This window comes from Felis catus, chromosome X (genome assembly GCF_018350175.1).
Source record: "Felis catus isolate Fca126 chromosome X, F.catus_Fca126_mat1.0, whole genome shotgun sequence".
NCBI lineage: Eukaryota > Metazoa > Chordata > Mammalia > Carnivora > Felidae > Felis > Felis catus.
The window spans coordinates 33,477,170-33,497,265 of record NC_058386.1 but is presented as its reverse complement, the minus strand read 5'-3'; the positions used below and the strand labels follow the sequence as shown (position 1 = coordinate 33,497,265).

The 20,096-nt window shown below is 38.1% G+C and overlaps 1 protein-coding gene across 2 annotated transcripts in view; it reads right to left on the bottom strand.

Moving 5' to 3' along the window:
- The window catches only part of SYTL5 (synaptotagmin like 5), a 308,338-nt gene that overhangs the window by 114,196 nt on the left and 174,046 nt on the right, over positions 1–20,096 (bottom strand). For both annotated transcript variants that reach the window (XM_045050606.1, XM_045050607.1), the window contains exon 2: positions 7,379–7,430. The gene's annotated coding sequence lies outside the window, so the exon portion shown is untranslated. The remainder of the gene's footprint in view (positions 1–7,378; positions 7,431–20,096) is intronic.

Sequence of the window (20,096 nt, the reverse complement as noted above, 5' to 3'; positions counted from 1 at the left end):
TGATGCCTCTTTTTAGCTAGTTCATAGACCCTCCTGGAGAATCTTGTACCCTCTACACCCTTTACTTAGGTAAGAAAAAAGAAGTAAAAATAACCCTAAGAGCATTTTATCTAGAGTCGATCCTCTTTCTTTTCATTAAATGTGCTGCGAAAACACTAGTCAGATTTGGAAAAGGAATCCATTTTGATTTTATTCTTCAATACTTTCACTTCAACATCTCTCTCTACGTCAACATTTTAGATGTAGATTTTCCCCTCTTTGGCCAGCAGCCTTGACAAACTGCACAACTCTTCAAAAAGATGGCAGAATTGTTCCTAAGTCGTTCTGCTGCCTTTCAGCATAGACAGATTGGGACAGATCATTAACTGCTGAGCACCACAAAAGACGCAATAATAAAAAATTCTCACAGCGTCACCAAGATATGTACGTATTTTTTTAAAAAGCATATTTTTTGAGTAACACACTTAAAAATCATGCAGGTTGATATTTTTGTCAAAGGAAAGACCTAAACATATCTTATTAAGGAGTACTTGAAAGGCAGCTTTAGAAGTGAACTACTTCTGGCAGTGCCCTTAGGATGAAATTAATAAAAATAAAATCAATTTCCTGTTTTTCTGTCACTGTATGACAACACAACGGTTAGGGAGATTTCTGGCAGACTTAGAAATGCTCAGGATACAGGTGAAACAGCATTTGCAAAATTCACTTGGGAGTGTCTTTCAAATAGACAAGCAGGCAAGAATCCACATGACCGTCAAATGGTGAGAATGACCATAGAGATAAACACGCCGTGGGGAGCGAAATAAATAGTTCTGTCACTATGATAGACTCAAAGGCAGATAGTGTGAAATTATAAGCATTATTTTCAGTACAGCAGTTTATTCTTACATAGACAACTGTGTGCAACATTCAATGGGAATATAATTGAATTTTTTTAAATTTCACAATGTATTGATTCTCTGAACATTAGGGAGGCCAATTAAAAATATTACCAGCTTTATAGTGATGCTCCAAGAGTGGCATCCTCAGAATGTTACACAGTAATAGCTAACACTTATAGAACTCAACTAATCCTTATAACTCCCCTGCAAAATAAATCCTAATACCCCCATTTTATAGATGAGAAAGCTGAGGCCTAGAGAAGTTAATTAACATGCTCAGGTAGTAATTCAGAGCACTGTGGTTTCAGGGACCCTGCTTCTAATGTGACATGTGACTGTCTCTCAATGCCTCCATGGAAGCAACAGCATCCCATAAGATGTCATGAGATATTCTATGGAAGTTTTTAAAAGTTCTTCAGTCCAACAAAAATTTTTCCATATTGAGTTAAATTATTTTTCTTCTACAGAACCTCTCAGAGTCTTTAATATTCTAATGTTAATTGTGAACTTTCACAGAACCCTCAGTTTGGAAAAAAGATATCTGACATTAACTGGTTCTTATCTCAGCATCACGTATTTTGGTATTTCTAAAGCAAAGACTTTTTATCCTACTTCTTTTAGAAGACTATTTCTATCCTGAGAGAAATCAGCAAGGAGAAAATCTAAATAAATTCAAAAGAGAAAGATTTTAAAGAAAAATGAGAAGATAGACTTAAATCTTATTTGATAGTTCCTCTACATGCTTTTTAACTACCAAGACCTATATAAAATTCTATACTGTCCCCCCCAAAAGTTTCAGAGAATAGATCATATATAAACTTAAAGTAAGTGTACAAAGGAAGCCACTGCAAATAAAGTGAAAACAAGTGATGGTTCCATATAATGCAGGAAAAGGATGCATATCTAGAAAATATAAAGAGATAAATACAAGGGGCACCTGGGTGGCTCAGGCGGTTAAGCGTCTGACTTCGGCTCAGGTCATGATCTCCCAGTTTGTGACTTCGAGCCCCGCGTCGGGCTCTGTGCTGACAGCTCAGAACCTGGAGCCTGCTTTGGATTCTGTGTCTCCCTCTCTCTCTGTCCCACCCCCACTTGTGCTCTCTCTCTCTCTCAAAAATAAAGATTAAAAAAATTTAAAGAGATAAATACAAGAAAATGAGCCAATAAAATAAGGTGCAAATAAGAATAGGCAACTCACAGTATTGGCAATTCAGAAACGAATCAGAGAAACATGAAAAGAGGCTCAGTTAGCTCACTAGTTATATAAATGCAAATTATAACAAGGAGAAAACATTTTAGCTTTCCCATTAGGTTATAAAAATGTAAAATACAAAAATGTGTATCATCCAAATGTTTAATGAGAGTGTGTGGAAATGGGCAGGCTTAGGCCCCACCGATGGAAGGAGAAATCCGTTCAATCCCTAGCTGAGAGAGAAATCTCCGTGGCTCTCTTCCATATCTACCATGTCTTGTGAGGAGAGGCACTAGCTGCCCTTCTGTTCTGGGGAGTCCTTCCAAGGATGTTTGTTTGGTGACCAGCCAGGAAAGACACTGTGTCTGTCTCTGGAGCCGAGGACAGATTTGCTTACGATCTGTTCAACAAAGCAAAAGTCTCTCTCCAGGGCAGAGGGCAGATTTGCTGGAAGCTCACTGTAAAAAATTTGGGTTCCCTAAGTTCAGGGAACTGTCTTTCCCTAGACCTAGGCAGCTGTCTTTCCCTAGACCAAGCATTCTAAAGGCCAAAGCAGAAGCTGCAAGACGTCTTAAACCTTACCCTTGGAAGTCCCAGAACAGTACTTCTACCATGTTTTATTTGTCAACCAAATTACTAAAGTCATCCCAGATTAAAGGAAGTGAATTCAATCCCAATGGAATGGAATTGTAGTGAAGAATCTGTACCCTTCTCTAATTTACCATATGTCACTTCCTAATATATTAGGTGTATAAGAGTGTGGTGACCAGGAAGTTTGCAAATCAAGGGTCATGCATTCTTTGAGCCCTTGATAGGAATGAAGCTACTGGGTCAGTACAAGTATAGGTGCTTTTAGATGTGCAAAGCCCGGTTTGAAATGCTCAGCTGTGAAGAAGTAAGAATGCAAGAGTTATTATTATTTTACACACAGGAACACATATCAGTGACTTGGTAGCACAGTTAGCAGACATGGAAATTGTATGAGACTCTCTTATAAACGAACAGTATCAAAGGTACTGGTGAGCATCCAGAGAAAACGTATTCCATGGGTTCCAGGGACACACGAAAAGGTAAGAGAGCAAGAAAATATAATGTTCTCAGTGCAGGGCCTGGCAAGTAAAACTACAGTCTCCTCAAAGGGTTTCTGCAAGACTTGTGGATGCTCCATTATCTGCAATAGAGATAAAGCTTTTTGAAGGATACCTTAGACAGCCAAGAACCACAGACTCTCTACCTTGAAAAAGTATAAATATATTCTAATGTATCATAGACATGTATAATGTCTAACAAAGAGGGGTAATTTCAGGGGCTCAAAAACTGTGGTTACCCAAAGGTTCATACCCCACAGGATAAGCGTTGCTAATACAAAGCCTTCACAATCAAAGGCAACCTCGGTGTACCCTCTCAGAGTTGCTGTTAGAGACAGTGTGAAGCTTGAGAAACAAATGGAATTAAAATCTGACTCTCTCAGATAATAACCTGGACAAGGTATTCTAAGTTCCTGCATTTTAGTTTATTCATCTGCAAAATGGGAATATGAATGTCCACTTGCTTGGTTTGTTGTGAATATTCAAATGTTTGTATACAGAGTATATATAAAATGTACATACATGTATTAAAATGTACATAAAATGTGAAATGTATATAAAGCACAGTATCTGGCACATAACAGATGCTCAAAAAATCTTAGACCCCTCCATCCATTTGCCTTTACACTGAAGTTAAGCGATCTGTCACTAAGAAAGATCAGTCAAAATGTTCCTCCATTCCCTTTGATTCACAAAATGCCTACAGGTCTGTTTCTCTAGTTTCCTAGACTTTCCATTAAGAATTCACAAATTTCAAGGACACCTGGGTGGCTCAGTTAGTTAAGCATCCAACTTCGGCTCAGATTGTGATCTTGCGGTTTGTGAGTTTGAGTCCCACGTCAGGCTCTGGGATGACAGCTCAGAGCCTGGAGCCTGCTTTGTATCCTGTGTCTCCTTTGCTCTCTGCCCCTCCTCTGCTCATGTCCTCTTTCCCTCACTCCCTCCCTGTCTCTCTCTCTCTCTCAAAAATGAACATTTAAAAAAAAGAACTCACAAATTTCTTGGAAATTGCTTAGGAAGTTCACAATTTTTATTAGTAAGATTCTCAACAATACTAAGATTCTAGTACATGATGACTAGTATATGATGACTGTATGATGATGGAGGGCTCATAATATGAAGTGAAAAAAATCAGGATATAAAAGTACTTACACACTATGGCTCTAATTTTATTTTTTAATTTTTTTTAATGTTAATTTTATTGTTGAGGGAGAGACAGAGACAGAGCTCACGCAGAGGAGGGGCAGAGAGAGAGGGAGACACAGAATCCCAAGCAGGCTCCAGGCTTGGAACTGTCAGCACAGAGCCCAACACAGGACTTGAACTCACAAACTGTGAGATCATGACCTGAGCCGAAGTCAGCGCTTAACCAACTGAGCCACCCAGGTGCCACTATGGCTCCAATTTAAAAGGAAATGTCTACACACCTAAATATTACAGAAGAAAGAATAGAAATAAATAAGTCAAAATATTAGGTCTATCTCTGGGGAGTTACATTATGGCTATATTTTAATTTCTTCTTTATAATTGTCTTTAATTTCACGTTTCTACAATGAATACACATAACATACACTATCCATAAAAAACGACAGCAAATGTCAATGCTGTCAAAAATACATTGTACCAGTATTAGCTCAGCTTCATATGCCATGATACACAATGCATATATCCATGGATTACTATGCTCGGATATCAAACAGGAAAATATTTCAGTAGTATTGTCATATAGCTTTGAGGTTAATAAAGTTGTTTTTTAAGGTAATGTTTAATTCATTAAGACATGTTCAGTCTGGAAAAAAATAAAACCAAAGAAGAGAGAGAATGGGTCACAATAAGCATGTGTAAAACCATGTGTCAGAAACTATGCTGGATCTAGGGGATACCCAGAGGAAGAAAGCATGGGCTATATCCCAAGGAGCTTTCTATTTTCTAGTGGAGACAGACATACACATAAAAAGAACAGTCTTATAAATGCCAACTTGGCTGTGAGAACTCAAAGTAAAAGAACGATTAGGAAGAGGCGAGTAGCCATTCAAGGATGTAAAGACAGTAAATACGAAAAGTCACAAGAACATACAACTAGTCCAGGGAATAATGAATAATCCCAGGGCTGGGGTCCGAGTTAATGGTGGAGAGGTGAGAAGAAGGAGGGTGCCAGCCAGAGAGGAATGTGGTATCCAAATAAAGCATCTGGACTTTATCGAGTGTTTTTCAAACTGTGTCTTTGGGAATGGTTTCTTAGGAAACGCAGCAAGGCAGGTTGAGTGGCCAAGGCTGTGGCGCCGACCCCTGCTTCAAACAGAGCAGCTCTGCTTTTATCTGTTCTATAAGTTGGATTTCCTGGCACGGTTTTATTTGAAGAAAGAGTTCCACGACCTTAAAAAGTCTGAAAACTGCTCCCATGCCATCAAGCTGTTGAGTGCTTTTAAGCCAAGAAATAGCACAGTCAGCTTTCTCTCTTAGATTTGGCTTTTGAAAGACATCAGCATTCAGTGATTATACAAAAGAGAGGGCAGAGGTTATGCAGACAGCATGGAGGCTCCTGCAGGAGTGCCAGGGACAGATTAGGAAGTAAAAGTGGGGTAGTGGGGAAGGACCCAAGGGTCGTTTTTTAGACATTTGGGGATGACCTCAATAAGATCCAGCTACCAACTAGATGTAGGTGGTAAACAGGAGAGGGTATGACTCTGAGGCTTCCAGCATAGGGAACTATAAAGATTCTTAAATGTTAGTGTACATAAAAATCACCTATGGGACTTGCTCAAAAACAGATTCCGGAGGGTGCATCTCCAGAGATTCTGATTCAATAGGACTGGAGTAAATGGAATGCTGATGGTAATGCTGTTAACAGATGATAGAGGATACAAGACAGAAGAAGTTGAGAGAAAAAATTGAAATTTGAACACGTTGAGGTCGAAGTGCTTATGAGGCAAACATCAACAAAGATCTGTCCAAAAGGGCAGTTGGAATATGGAACTACAGTGTATCAGAGAAGTCTACACTAGAGGCATTTCAGTGGGAATCATTGGTGCTTACGTGGTTCCTAAGGTTATGCAAGTGAGAACATATGAAGAGGGCCCGGGATAGGAGCATGATGAATAATGATTAAAGAAGGGACAAAGGAACAAATGAGCTGATGAAACACTAAGAAGGGATAATCAACACAGTGGGGTATGCAGTTGAGTCTAATGAATTGAGAGTCAAGTATATCACTTAGACTCTATGTAGGCCACCGTTAAGTTAATATTTCAATTAACCAATCAAGTAAACTGTTACAAATCCCTCCAGCTACATGAAGTACTACACTAAACCCAGGATCTTTGGAAAATGCACCATATCAGTAAATTCACCCCAATCCAGGGTTATATCACAAATTCCTTGCCCTAACATCCTACCTTCTAATAATATAATTAGTAAATCCTTCAATTATCTTGGTGTATAATCTAATTCCGTCAAGGTCACACTTTGTACTTGTCCCCCTGGAGCATGCTAAAATCTGGCCATCAGTTATGGACCCTGTGGTAACAAGGATTATTTGGGATGGGTGTTGAGAACAGACAACGTCTTGCATCAAAGGTAGATAGATACATGGACAGACAATAGAGATCCAGGCTAAAAACGAGTTATTGGTAAGGATATCTGAAGTTGTTTATCAAAAACCAAAGGAAAGAATAGTTCAAGATGGACACCTGAGAGGAAGTTTGATGTTAAAGATTATAGTGCAGGAGACCACTTGAAGCCTGGAGAATTTCGAAGAGTCATAATGTTTTAGCAGATCCTTTTCACAGGAATCAAAGTGAGCTAATGTTGGAAAATCAGCAGAAATGTCTTCATACATGTAAAATTCATGGTCAGATAACCCTAACCCTTAACAAACACCTTAAACATCAGGGGGCTTGAAGGCCGGTATAAGAAGATGCAACATTCTGCCAATAAGTTCAGCTAACTAGCATCCAACCCCAATTAACCAAGCTGTCTTTGTGGATTGCAAATTGTTCCTAGAGAATCCCGCTTCCAAAGTCTTGTCAACATGACCTAGCTGAGAAGACACTGGATCCTTTGTGGAAAGCTATCCATGCTATTCAGGCAAGTAGCTTGCAACTCCAGGAAGATCTATGTGTAAACTAAACCAAAAGTTGACTCTCACCTACCCAGACCTCTTTTCTAGAGGAAGAAGTATCCATAAATGCAGCCAGCTTGCTGCCCCTCATACTTACTATTCTTAGCCATCTGATTGGTAACGCCATGTCTGCCAAATGCAGCAAAGAGCTGTGGAGAGTAAGATGAATAACATTTATTCCTCGAAGGTGGTCATACTTTGGTCTACACTAGGAGTTAACACAATTTTTCTATTAAGGGCCAGCCAGTAAATATTTTAGGCTTTCTGGTCCAAGAGGCAAAACTATTTTGTAGATACTTACATAATAAGAGAAAACAGATGCCCAGAAATATTTTATTGACAAAATTCAAAAAACGAAAAATGATTGAATATTCATGTCTGTTTTTGTTTGTTGATTGGTTTTTTGGTAACACAGATTCACCAATGAGAAGAATGGGACTGTAGGGCAGATAATGTTTCACTTATCTGTTTCATGTTAGTATTCCTATAATCAAAATTATTGTGTGCCTGACTGCATCCCAGACCTACTAAATTTGAACCTGAATTTTAATAAGAGGCTCCAGTGATTTGCATGCACCCTAAAGTTTGAGAACACACCAGTCTAGAGTCTCTTAGTACCATCTGAGCTGCATCTCTATTCCTTAAAAATTTTTTAGCATTCATTCATTTTTGAGAAACAGAGAGAGACAGAACATGAGCAGGGGAGGGGCAGAGAGAGACGGAGACACACAATCGAAGCAGGCTCAACACAGAGCCCGACACGGGGCTCGAACTCACAGAGAGTGAGATCATCACCTGAGCCAAAGGCGGAGGCTCAACCAACTAAGCCACGCAGGCACCCCTGCACCTCTACTGCTTTGGGAAAGATAACAAGAGCTGTGGATCCTAAAAAAGGTTCACGACCATTTGAAGTCCATTCAAGATCTCCTACAGGGTCTGTAGCCCTGAAGCTAAGACCTCAGGGACTTTGCTGTCAGGCCCACCCCAGGATGAATATGTTCTAAAATTAGATTGTGGGGATGGTGTTTAACGTATGAATATATTAAAAAAACATTGAACTGCACACTCCAAATGGGTAGATCTCATGGTATGTGCATTTTCTCTCAGTAGAGCTGGGTTTTTTTTTTTTTTAATCAAATTAAAGAATTTGGTGGTAAGGCACTGTAGTTTTAAAACTTCCCACGGGTTTCCAAAGGACAGCTCAAACAGCCAATTGCAAGAACTCCAGGTTTTGGAGTCAGGAAGCTCTGAGTGGAAATCCCAGCTTTCCTACCTACTATGTTAAAGAAGCTATTTAATCCTTCTGAACCTCAGTTTATTCTTACGTAAACTGGAGATACTGATAATATCCACCTCGTAGGGTTTCTGGGAGAATCAAAAGGAGTGGCTAGTGCCAAATGCCTAGCATCATTCCCTGTCACATACTCTTGTTCCACGTGAAGCCACAGAATTCCTCAGACAGCAAATGCAAAGCCAAAAAGAAACCATTATTATACTTCACGTTATCCAAGTCATAATCAATTATATCTGTTCTGTTACCCATGTGGCATTATATTTTACATTGGGTTGTATATTTCCGGCTTCATTAGTACACTTGCCTTAACTCCTTTACCTTATGGCTCATGGTAAAAATGATGGTAAACACTCACATAGCACTTACTTACAAAGGCCAGGCACTGTTGCAGGGTCTTGGTTTACATATGTTAAGTCATGCAATCTTCGCATCAACACTTGGAGTTACTTATTTTTATCATTACCATATTGCAGAGAGGGAAAACAAGACAGAGGGAGACTAAAACACGTGCCCAAGGCCACACAGCGCACAAGTGGTGGAGGGGGGATTCCAAATAAGCCAGGTTTCCTCTAGTGACTGTGTTCATGACCATTATACTGTATTATATACCCACATAATTTTGTCTTGGTCACTCTTATACCAAGGCCCAGTACTCCTGCTTTTGAGGGTGCACATTTGTAGGTACCAAAAGACTGTACAAAGATGGACATACAGACACATGAGAAAAATGAAAGATGGACTGCAGTAAATACAGATCCTTTGTTCCTAGGAAAGGTGGGGTCTGTGGCAATGCTGCTCTAAATGTGGTTCACCTGGGTGGCTCAGTCGGTTAAGCGTCCAACTTCGGCTCAGGGCATGATCTCACAGTTCATGCGTTCGAGCCCCACATCGGGTTCTGCGCTGACAGTGTGGAGGCTGCCCGGGTCTCTCTCTCTCTCCCTCCTTCTGCCCCTCCCCCACTTGCATGAGTGCTCTCTCACTCTCAAGATAAATAAATAAAACTTAAAAAAATAAAAATATTTAAACGTGGTTCACATACTGGTGCTGGGACAAGACACATGCAAAACTGATAACATTTAAAAACTTTTATAGAAATTTGACAGTGACGTGCCAAAGGAGTGTGTCATCTGTGGAATCATGACACAACACAATTTAAAAAAAAGTGTTAGTCTAAGGTGGCTTGGAAAATTAAAAACAAAGGAACTGGTTCTTTGCCACAGATCATTTGGGAAACAACACTGTTCTCGATGTTTTCTTTTTCTTCAAATGTTCCTCAAGCTAGGTGTTCTCTCTACCAAGAACAAAGCTTGGCGGTCAGAACATCAAGTTTTATTAGAAGACAGTATAGAGAAAACGTAGGATAAGACACTGGAACAGCTTCTCCTGACTAAAAAAGGAAATGAAACCTCCAGCAGTGGTCAGGATGTGGAGAGGGTAAAGAAAAATAGGTTAGAAAGGGCCTGGTGCTACTTGGCTCTTGCAAGCATGGCCTGAGGAGCTCAGCTGGGGGAGGGGAACTTAGCATGGTTGAGATAACAGGAAGTCTACAGGGACCAGCAGACCTACGAGCCCAGAGAATTCAGGCTCCTCTTCCCCAGAGAATGCAGGCTCCTCTACCGTTGACAAAAGGTCATAGAGAGGATGCCAATTGGTGAGACATTGGGAATAAGGCCAAATCAGCAACAGCTTTACAAATGCCAGCACAGATTGGGTGAGCCTATGAACCAGGAAGAAAGGTAGAAACCAGGGGAGGAGAAAAAATATCCCAGGGAGATACTTCTAGAAGTACTTAATTTGACCAAGGTCAAATGACTCACAGACATGACTAAACCAAGACGTGATCATGGTTACATGAAAAACACTTGAATAGTCCTTGGGTCATAGTAAACCACAGAAAGTGTGACCAGTTACTAAGATTATTAGTGGCAGCAACGGACCTACATTTTATGTTTGCTGACCCAGGGTCAATAGTTTTTCAATATAATCAATCGAATATTATCCCTGGATTTTATCCTCATTGTTCAGGAACCTATTCTGTAGATCTGTGTGGTGCTAATACTTAGTTACATCCTATTGTGCTTAAGTATAAAACCAAACACACAACTATTACTCACAAGGACAATAAAAAAGTCAAACAGGAATTCACTTGAAAGAAAATCAATAGTTATTTTGTTTGTTGTATATAACTGATTTAGAAATAACCTTCCTGTGTTTGGAGCTCAAACTCAGTAATAGCCAACCAAATTAGATGACAGTTATGAGCGGTTTGAAGTAAGTTAAATTCTTCCTTCTTAAGCATGGCTAATGCAAACAAAACATTCTAGTCTTTTCTTTTTCCAAATTATTGACTGGAGTTCCTTGTAGTTATTTTCCCAGGCTGCTTTCTTAATCAGAGGGCAGTGATTCTTTGTCACAAAATGCGTTTTAATATATGTCTAGTCCTAGTCAAAATGTAAAACTTTAAAATCATACATTTGTTTGTAGACACAGACATCTTTGGATATCCCATTATTTACTGAAAGTCGGAAAAAAATGCCTATTTGTATTAGGCCCTTACTGCTTTGAGACCATATCCTTGATATATCAACTGATTTAAATGAAATTCATTTCAAAGATTTTATTCATATACTGATTTTAATGTAATTTCACGCCAGGAGACTAAAAATCATTGCTGTCTACATACGGCTCTTGGGAGGATCTATTAATAGATTTTTCTATACTCTCGACACATGAATTAAATAAGTATGTTTATTACGACCTTTCTTGGTCTGTGTTTACCAAGTGGGCTGTTGCTGAACTATTTGCAATCCAAATAAAAGTATGTTTAGATTCAAAGTCTATTTTTGAATCCTGGAACATCATTATTTGATGGCAACATTCCAAGTATGATTTCTCTACACACAGCTCCCATCCCAACTCCATATTCTCTGGTAAAATCTATCACTTCCATTCTTAGAATAAACTGTTAATGTTCAATGAGTTTTTCAAAATTACATTGTTTGGTTTGGAAAATTTTTACTTGTTTTAGTTATTTATTTATTTTTAAAAAATACCTCTTAAAGTTGCTTCTTTATACATCTTCCTAATTTCTCTCCAAGTCCTGATAACGCTTTTGGAAATATTTTCTGATTGTACGACACCAAAGTGAAGTCTATTTACATGGACCACAGACCCCTCGACGAATTGGATGTGTTTTAATGTAGGAACAGAGTGCTTCCTGGCATTCGATTAGAAAGATTAAATCAAATTAGCCTGGATAAGTCAACTGTTGCAAGGACTGGAAACTGCTAAATTAAACTCTAACATGAGTTACAAGCGGTATTATGTCTACTTGGAAATGAATAAAGTTATTAAGGGGTTCAGTGGAGGAAAGACTGATTTTAATATTTTTATTCAGTGAAGAAGAAAATGAAGTAAAAGCCTATTAAATTATTTTCGTAGCCAATAATGCTTAAAGTAAAAAGAAAAACACGAAAGTGAAAGAACACTTAAATGAACAAGGAGTTAAAATAGGAAAATGAAATAACACAGCAATTCTAAATACTGAGTTTGAACTTTTGAAATGTTAGCAAAAACAAAGATGGAAACGAACACACATTCAAGAGAATATCCCTGTGGCCAGAAACCACAATGAAGTAACAGTGCAAAGTACCCGCCAATTTACAGTATGATATGCTGTCTAGGAAATAGAGAAGATCATTATTTGAGACCTTTGATGTTCGCATACAGAATCATAGACGAGAAAAAAAATCAGATTCCTCTTGCAAAGACACTGGGAAACTTAGTACAAATCTCATTTTAGTAATTTTTATATGTTATGAAAAACTATCAAACATTTAATGGCACTTGTCAAGGAGAACTGGAGCCGCATAACCAAAGGCCAGAGCTCAGAGGTGCCGAGATGATAGGACTCAGTGATGGAGAATATGGGCTTTGGCCCTGGCCTGCCTGGGTTTGAAACCTGGCTCAGTTATCATTAGTTATGCATAACCTCTATGATCCTAAATTTATTCTTATGTAAATGGGATGATGATGATGATGGTGGTGATATCTTGTGGGATTCTAGTGAAGATTCAATTGTTTAAATAATTTAAAGCACTTCAAACCACTCGTGGAATGTTTTAAGTATTATTATCTGTTTTCTTAACATGGGGGGAAAAAACCCTCGCTCAAACTAAACTACTGTGTGAGTAAAAATACATACTCTGGCCAATGGGCCTATAAATGGAGAAGAAGAGAATTTCTAAGGTCCCTTGCACTGTGAAATGTTATAAGCCTATGCTTGTTAAAGAAAGAAATTTCTAGAATACAGAGGATAGTTAAGTCTCTTTTTTGACATCTGGATACTGATATTTTGATTCCATGAAATACTGACATATTTCATGACTTCAAAAGGCAAACTATTTACCATTCCTTTTTAACTTCCCCAAAGTGTCTGAAAGACCATTATCCCTGTCCTTGAACCCCAACCGGTTGTTCAGAATATGCATGGCTCCTCGATGTACATTTACTCAATTCTGTGGCAGAGGGGAGGACCATTTTTTATGAGTCACGAGGGATTTAGCCAGGTATACGTATTCACTCTGTGGTTGTGTGTTTCCACCCTTGATGGGGCACTCATCTGCATAAGGTAACTCCATTCTAATATATCATTCCCACCTTGTATCCACATGCCCCACCACCACTTCCACACTTAAGAGTACTTAAAATGTGCCAGGCATTGTTTTTAAGTATTTTACGTCTATTAACCCTTCCAATCCTACAATACCCCTTTGGGTAGAAATTTTTACTACCCCCATTTTACAGAAGAGGAAACTCAGGAACAGAGAAGCTAACTAAGTTTCCTAATTTCTTACAGCTGTTAAGTAGTAGAGCCAGGATTCAAAAGCAGGTGGTCTGGCTGGAGAGTCCAGCTTCCCAATGCCTACACTATACTGTCCCAGTATTTAAGACCCAGGACCTTTGTCCTTGCCTCTGACTTATTCTTCTATTAGCAAATCTTACTTTAATGTTTATATAGTGCTTCACACTTGAAAACGATTTCGTCTCCAAGATCCTATTTGTTTCTTGTGACCACCGCATGAGAGAGGATTAGTGTGAGGAAACCGAGGCTGGCAGAGAGAGAAAGTGCACAAGAGGCCCTAGATGTTAAAATAAGAACTTAAGGCTGGATATTTGGCTACCAACGCCTGTGTTCTTTCTATCACACTTATAATTCTGTCACCAAGGTTTGGGAAAAGAAGATATCCGTGGACTTTCTGGTAGAGGTGGGGTCTAACCAAGACCTCGAGTTCTAAGTGGCTCTCAGACCGAAGGAGGAGAGGATGAGAAAATAAAGCATAAAAGAAAAAAATAATAACCAAAAAGATACAGGAGAAATGATTGTAGACATTATTGTAATGAAAAGAATAATTGGAATTGATAATGGTTTGGGTATTGAAAGCAAAGGAAAAGTCAGAATCAAAAGTGACTCTGAGGTTTCAAATGTGCAAAACCAGGAGACCATCAACACCATTAGCAGAAACACGGATGAAAAGAGGAGGACATGAAAGACAGTGAGTTTGGCTACAACCATGATGAATATTAGGTGACAGTTGGACATATGAGTGAGAAAATACATAATAGATGGAAAAATCTGGAAATGGATATATTACAAGCATTCACTTAGAGGTGATATTTAAAACTATGGTTTCATGAGACATCACAGGCAAGGAGAAGAAGAAAGAGATTATGGGCCAAATGATACACCTTTGGGGGAACGGACAAGTAAGGAAGAGAAGGAGACAGCGAGAGGGAAAACTGTAGAAAAGTAGCTGAATAGATAATATAGAGTCATGGATTAACAAGGAAGGGAGGATTCAAGAAGTAGGAAGTGATTATGAACGTCACATAGAGCAAAGTAGTCACATAGAATGAGGATTTGGAAAAGCATCCTTCATAGTACCTATCATAATTGAAATGAATTATTTATGTAAATTAACATCTTTCCTAACTATACTAGAGGTACACAAAGGCAGACATGAGAGTTGCATATTTACTGAATGAATGCATGAACGAATGAAGGTAATTAGATTTCCTAATAGCAACACAAGTGACCCTTGGAAGTGCAATGCCAATAAAGTGACATAGATAGATGTTATATCACAGGGAAATTAAAATAAAGTGGGGTTTTATTAAAAGAGAAAACGGGGGGCGCCTGGGTGGCTCAGTTGGTTCACCTTCCAACTTCGGCTCAGGTCACGATTTTGCAGTTCGTGAGTTCGAGCCCCGCGTTGGGCTCTGTGCTGACAGCTTGGAGCCTGGAGACTGCTTCAGATTCTGTCTGTCTGTCTCTGCCCCTCCCCCGCTCACACTCTGTTTCTCACTCTCAAAAAATAAATAAACGTTAAAAAAATTTTTTAAAAAGAGAGAGAATGGGTAGCAAGGCACGAAGGGGCAGATTTTATTAAGTACCTCTTAGAGATGTGTTGTGGTGAAAGGGGAGAAAAACCAGATCAAGTAAATTTCCTATCCCAGAGTGTATGTATTTATCAGAGTTTGTACCTCTAAGAGGTCTACCTGACTCCCAGATGATCTTCCAGAACTTAATGGAGCCACTTCAGTTGCCGGCTCTACAAATGAAGGAAGCAATGGAACCACCTCTTTTATTACTGCTGTGTTCAGTATAATTGGATGTCTCTGGCTTAGGTGTGATGAAAGATGTGGAGAAAGCATGGTAAGCAGAAGTCACAGGAAGCGACGATACTACCCACAGAAAGACGGAGCCAGGAATGAAACCAAGTTGGAGAGAAGTTAAAGAATCCTGTGAAATCATCCAAAAGTGGGAAAGTATGTGTGGGGGTGAACGTGTGAGAGTAGCAGTACATACACAAGCAGCATATGGGATGTACAAAAACAGAGTTACAAGTAAATTCTAAATAGAAAGTATTAAAGATGATTAGCTAAGTTATTACATATGCTGGCAAAACAGGCATAACATATGCCATTGTAGAAGAGAGCTTAGGTAAAACAAACTGCTCATTCATTCCACATATTAAAGCTGCATTTCTTTAACATACGAAATAAGCATAAGAAAACAGTTTCAACAAAAATACTAAATGTGCCTCCAAGACACAAAGAGGTAGAAATATTATTTCATTCCCTAAACCAATTAGAAGACATTAACAAACTGGAATAAACCGAATGACAACACAGCTAACTCCCAAACTCTGGCTGGCAGAGAATTTCAGAAAATCCTAAGTACCTAGAATAACCATGATTTGACAACAACAAGACATTTTCTCATCTTCCTTCTTATCTGTTTCCCCAATATTAGGTGTCCATATGTAAATGTGCACACACACACTCAGAGATGTATAGATCCATTTAAGGATTTCACTAGAGTCCATTTGAATGTCTTTGTGCACTCAAGTCATGGGGTATAAAGTGTAACGGTCTTGTGCTTCAGCTGTTGTCTAAATATGTAAACATCTTATTATAAAGTAAAAAAATTAAACACCAAATTCCTGTGCTTTAAAGACATTTTAAGGAGGCTAAGATTTTAAAATACGTTATCATATACAAGTAATATTTGCTATACATAATTTCGAATGCTTTACATATATAACACCTTTTCTCTCCCAGTACCTGGTTTGATATATTGTGTTCCAAAATGCATTTTTCACTTAAATGAGAAAGAAAGCACTGCTAATTTAGACAGTCTGTATAAAAAAGAATTTTCCGAAAACCCAATGCATCTTTCTAGTATACGTTCATATTCAGTCAGGATCTCATTTCCTCATGGCGTTAAAAACACCACATTCGTGTGGAAAGTATTCCAAAGTTTTCAGACTTTTGCAATTTTTCTGTTAAACATATAACCGCATTGGATATTTAACCATATCAAGAACAGGACTGCTATTCAACAATGCTAAATAAAACATCTGAGATTTAAACAAATGAAAGAAAATCAGAACACAAGGATTGCTACCTTATATACAAAGGTGCGACCGGTTTTTGGTAAAGTGACAGGACTTCTGCTGTGAACCTGATGTCTTTATGTCACTAGGAGATATATATTTGTTCATGGAGACACTCATGGTTCTGTAGGATCTAGCACAAGGTTACAGCTTATAGATTAAATTAAGCCCTAGGAACCAGAAGATGCTTCTATTTCCCTCCTCAAGCCATCAAACTTACACAGCAGCCCAACGGTCAAAATGTCCCTTCTGTATATATTCCTTTCTTTCTCATTTCATTGTAAAATCTCATGTCAAATAGTGGAAAGAGTCGTTCATTTCCTGAAAAGCAAACCCCAAGCCCCGACCACACAGAGATCAAAAATCAGGAAAGGTGATGTCACCCTGAAGACCCCCAAGCACATGACTCTTACCTCAATATGATGGTTAGAGTATTTTGTAGATGCACTTTTCTTTCGGACATACAAGGTATACAATGCTGGTCTACTTGACCCTCATGGAGCGCTAGGAGAAGGAACTTGAAAAACCAGCCTCTCGTGTTCCCACAATCTATTTACACACTGAACACACCCAGTAGCTCAGAGTAATGTTTATCTGTGGTAGACAGCTATTCCAAGAAGCAGGCAATATCTCCGCTTTCATAAAGGAATGCCTCTGCTGATTAACAGGGGAAAGGTAATAGCTGTTTCGTCCTCTAAAGCACATTAGGGAAGACTTTTGAAAAGAGACACTTTTTCAATTAATACTTTCAATTAATGTTTTAATGTTTCAATTAATGTCTTAATTAATGTCTTTCAATATTCTGTTCCTTTAAATATTCTACTCTTAAAAGATTCAAGAAAAATATATATGTGATGATCACAACTAACACATATGTGCCAGGTGAAATTCCAAGTGCTTTACATATATCATTTCCCATAAATTCCAAAACTTATGAAGGATGAGCTATTACTATCCCCATATTATAGATGAGCAAACTAGGTATTTTGCCCACAGTTACCCAATTAATACATGGTAGAGCCAGAAGGTAAATCCAGGTACCCCGTCACCACAGTCCATGTGTCTAACCATGACAATGCACTGTGTATGATTTTTTTATACCTATGATTTTGAAAAGATAACTATAATAGAATGTCATTGCTCAGCTGAACATTAGATAATGAGTAAAATTTTCCTAATGCTTGTACTATACTGCATCTTAAGATGGAGTCAGTAAAAATTCTGGAAGATTATTTCCTTAACACAATTATTCATTTATGTTATCATAGCATGCTTCTTTCTAGCTGCAGTAGCCCTTTGGGGTCTCAGAGAAATGAATAGAAGATGAGTTCAGCTTTACATATCAAGAGAACTATTACTTCCTTATGTTCAAAGAGCCACACAGAGAAGCCAATATAACACATTTTTTAAAAAAAAAAGTCTCAAGGATATCTGTTTTGTTCTGTTTTTTTTTTTTTTTTTTTTTTTTCTGACTGGATAATTCCTATTGATCAGTCTTCAAGTTCACTGACTCCTTTAGCCACCTCCAAGCTGATGGTGAACCCATGTAGTGTGTTTTTTAGTTGGGTTATTGTAATTTTAAGTTCCAAAGTGGGTTTTTTTGCATTTATATTTGTAAGACTTTATTTTTAGGTTTTCTTTTTTTAAGTTTATTCAGAAAAAGAGAAAACACATGCAGCAGGGGCAGAGAGAAAGAATCCCAAGGAGGGATTGCACTGTCAGTGTGGAGCTGGATGTCCTGAGAAGTGACCTGAGCTGAAACCAAAAGCCAGATGCTTAAGGACTGAGCCACCCACAAGCGCCCCGCCCTGCTCCCCCCCCCCCTTTTTTTTGCATTTAAAAAAGCACTTTAACATGCAGGTGAGGTGAGACAAACAGCAGGCAGATACCCAGAAGGTGACATAGTTGTTTCTGGGGTATAAAAATTGGGAAGGATTTGGAGAAGTGACTCATTCCAACTCCCAATTAAGTTCTAAAGTTTTTATTTGGTTATAGTGTCCATTTACCTGTTGAAATTCCCTACCTGTTCATTCATTAAGACTGTATTTCCTTTTGTTCTTTGAAAATATTCTCCTTTAGTTCTTTGATCACAGAATAAGCGCTTTAAAATCATTGTCTAAAAAGTCCAACAAGAGGGCATATTGGCTTCCTTTTTTTTTTTTTGACTATAGGTCACATTTTCCTGTTTCTTTGCATGTTGAATAAATTTTATTGTATACTGGATGATGTGAATATGTTAGAGATTCCGCGTTCTGCTATCTTCCTCTGAAAAGTGTTGATTTTTTGTTCCAGTAGGCAGTTCAATAGGTTTGTTTTTATGTTTTGTTAAGGTAGTTACGTAGAAAACCCAAGGTTTCCCCAAGCCTGATTAATTTTAAGGAATCAGACTCCAAATTTTATCTCCTCTACAGAATTTATAAGGGTAGGATTTATTTTTAAGGGTGGCTCTATTAGACGTTTTACTTTAGGGCATGGCCTTTACTCCTAAGGCATAGTTGTAACATCTAATGGTTCTCTCATGGGTTAAGGAAAACCTTTAAACATGTTAGTTTCATATCTGTATGAACGTCATGGTTTTATCTTGTTCTGACAATTATCTTCTAATCATCCGAGAGGTCAAATAGAAATTCCCAATACATTAACCTACCAGAGCTAGGTAGATTTCAATGTAAGAGAAGTGCACCTGAGGCAGAGTTTAATCCCAAGTGTGTCTTTCTTTTCTTGATGATCTAGGTGTATCCAAAGCACAAATACAATGATGTTGAATCTGTTTCTCTAATTTTTTTGATCTACTATCTCAGTCTGTTTTATTTTGGATACATTATAGCCCATAAGGTATTGCTGTTCTCAAGTAAAATGACTTTTTGTTGTGGAACAGGAATGAGAACAATGAAATATAAAAGTGAGCATGTACAGAAAGCTGTAGAAGGGTCACAAAAATAGAACTTGAAAAGGGACACAAATTTGTACTAAATTTCTCCAAATTGGACTCAATTTTCATAAGTTTATTTATAGGATTTTCAAAAAGAGATTGTGGTTACTTTAGTATCAAATATTATGGTGCATATTAACTCAATCTGAGGATTTGATTTGCTTTCAAGTAAGAAAGACCAAGTTTTGTAAGAGCATGGGTCTGGTCTTACTAAAAGACTATAAAAGGTCACACCTTAGCCATATGAGTTTCTTATGACTGCTCCAAATAATTACCAAAAGCTTCATGGCTTTCAAAACACATACATTTATTTGATTACATTTCTGGAAGTCAGAAGTTCAAAATCAGTTTCTCTGAGCTACCTTCTTCATAATCTGCCATTTTGTATTTCAAAAAAATAACTTTTTTCAGTTTGTTCTGACTTCATCATGACCCTGATTATTCTTGTTAAAATAAACAGAAGTTACATAACTTTTGGATGGTTGTTTATTACATTGCCACTTTAAGTAACAGGTAGCCAAGCTACAACCATTCATGTTCGGAAGCTACCATAATCCTATCCTTTTAAAAAAATTTTTTTTCAGTTTATGCATTTATTTTGAGAGAGAGCAAGTGTCAGTGTGGAGCCTGA